At 49.6% G+C, this 2,532-nt stretch overlaps 2 protein-coding genes across 2 annotated transcripts in view; both read left to right on the top strand.

The window, feature by feature from the left end:
* six3a (SIX homeobox 3a) overlaps positions 1 to 2,532 on the top strand; it is a gene marked incomplete at both ends in the record, with an annotated part of 284,173 nt that overhangs the window by 143,759 nt on the left and 137,882 nt on the right. The window lies entirely within an intron of this gene.
* Positions 1 to 2,532, top strand: part of camkmt (calmodulin-lysine N-methyltransferase) — a gene marked incomplete at both ends in the record, with an annotated part of 111,081 nt that overhangs the window by 78,447 nt on the left and 30,102 nt on the right. The gene's annotated exons all lie outside the window — the stretch shown is intronic.

The raw sequence follows: 2,532 nt of genomic DNA, 5'->3' as shown, positions 1-2,532 counted from the left end.
CAGCCCCAGCCCTCTCCCCCAGCCCCAGCCCCATACCCCAGCCCCAGCCCCCAGCCCCAGCCTGCTCTGCGGCAGAGAGAGGGACACCTGAAAGGACGTTTGATTTCCAGTCAAGGCGACCCTTTGATTTCCTGTTTGTACATTCAAGAGGCAGGAGGATGAGAGGAAGAGAGGCGTATCGATCAGAGAGAGGCACAGCGCTGAAGGTCAACCAGGCCACACACTCAAGGAGGGAGGGGGGGGGGGGAGGGAGGGAGGGAGGGAGGGAGGGAGGGAGGCTGCTGTGTTCATGTGAAGGCTACTGTATGTGTTTCTTTTCTCCTGCTGTTGTATGTTTATGTGAAAGGTTGAATGCGTATCATCTACTACAATCAACTGTTTTATGGTGGCCTGTTCTTTATGGTGGCCTGTTCTGTCGTGTAAGTGAAGTGTGTGTGTGTGTGTGTGTGTGGTGTGTGTGTGTGTGTGTGCGTGTGTGTGTGTGTGTGTGTGTGTGTGTGTGTGAGACACTGTGTATGCGCGTGTGTGTGTGTGTGTGTGTGTTGTGTGTGTGTGTGTGTGTGCGCGTGCGCATCTGTGCGTCTGTGCGTGCATGTGTGCTTGCCAGACAAGTCTGTCACTCTCTCTCTCTCTCTATCTCCCGGCCCTGTTATCAGCCTCTCACCAAGAAAGAAAGGAGGCAGGAGGAGAGGAGGAGAGGGGAGGGGAGGAGAGGGGAGGAGACAAGGGGAGGAGAGGAAAGGAGAGGAGAGGGGAGGGGGAGGAGAGGAGAGGGGAGGAGAGGGGAGGGGGAGAATAAACCAGTCTATTCTGGAGAGTCTGTTCATCCTCCCGTCCTCTCCTTTCTCCCCAGCAGCCAAATAGCTACCTGTCACCATCTCTCTCTCTACCCCCCACCCTCCCTCCCACCCTCTACCCCCCAAACCCCTCCCCCCCAACTCTCTACCCCCTAACTCTCTACCCCCCAGCTCTCTACCCCCCTAACTCTCTACCCCCCTAACTCTCTACCCCCCACTCTCTACCCCCCAACTCTCTACCCGCTAACTCTCTACCCCCCAACTCTCTACCCCCCAACTCTCTACCCCCCAACTCTCTACCCCCCTAACTCTCTACCCCCCAACTCTCTACCCCCCTAACTCTCTACCCCCCAACTCTCTACCCCCCTAACTCTCTACCCCCCAACTCTCTACCCCCCAACTCTCTACCCCCCAACTCTCTACCCCCCAACTCTCTACCCCCCAACTCTCTACCCCCCCAGCTCCCCTGTCCACCATAATGGATTTGAAATGAAACAATCGAGATGCAATTGAAGTGCAGACTTTAAGCGTTATTTTAAGGGGTTCAACAAAAAATATTGTATGAAACGTTTAGTAATTGCAACCATTTTTCTACACAGTCTCCTATTTAAAAAGGAAGCCATGCATGCCGATGCCATTACATTGCATTGAGAGCTCTGTTGACCGCATGTGTGCGTTCACAGCAACAGCCTCCAAATGCAAATGCCACACTTGGAATCAACTCAGACCTTTTACCTGCTTAATTGAAAAAGAAATAATGAAGGAATAACCCACACAGGTCCATGAAACAGCTTTTGAGTTAATTGTCCAATTACCTTTTATCCCTTGTAATAGAGGGAGCTACATATTATAGTAATTCCTAAACCCTTCCTCCAATTTGGATGTGAATACCCTTACCCTAAAGCTGAGAGTCTGCACTTTAAGCCCATATTCACTATATAACTGTATCTTGAATATGTTTTGGTAAACAGCTAAAATAGCCCCAAAAAATAAAAAAAGGTGTCAGTGGCCTATGGACCTAACTGTATACACCACTATATAGGCTGCATTCTCATTTTATGCACCCAAATTGTGGAAGGCACTGCTAGTTTACATTAGGGATGCAACCTCAGCAAATATGTTCAAGTCAAGACTAAAAACCCATCTTTTTAAATATTGCCTTTAAATTACTAAATAATTAAATGATTATATAATGATTGGAGCACTATGAGCTGCAACGTTTGCAGGAAAAGCGCTATACAAATGACAGTTATTATTATAAGTATTATAATTTATATACACCATGATATGCACCAGGAGAAAAGCACAATGTTACAAGACACTGGCTCTCCCTGACAAATGGAGGGAAGGAGCATGGGAGGGGGAGGGAAGGGGGGAGGGAAGGGGGGATGGAGGGAGGGAGGGAGGGAGGGAGGGGAGGGAAGGAAGGAGGGAGGGAGGGATGGAGAGGATCAATGAGTTGGTTGGAATAGCATTCCAATCAATGTCCCCCTGTCCCCCACCCCTGTAGTATCCAGAGTTAATTAGTGGTGTTATTTGAGAGGGCTTCAGACATACTCTGCTACCACGTCGTCCACAAAGGGATGGGTCAGCCTATTTTTACGAGGAGTTGAAAATGAATCTTGGATAGGAGATGTTCTCATAGGCCGGAGGTGGTGTGTTTTCTACCGGCAGCACAGGCTAACTGTTAGCGTCGACCGCTCCATTAGGCTGGATGCCAATGGACCTGAACATG

The sequence above is a fragment of the Nansenia antarctica genome, assembly GCF_963989245.1.
Source record: "Nansenia antarctica genome assembly, chromosome: 1".
NCBI classification, from domain to species: Eukaryota; Metazoa; Chordata; class Actinopteri; order Argentiniformes; family Microstomatidae; genus Nansenia; species Nansenia antarctica.
Note: the sequence above shows the minus strand (reverse complement) of the source record. Positions and strands in the feature narration are given on the sequence as shown.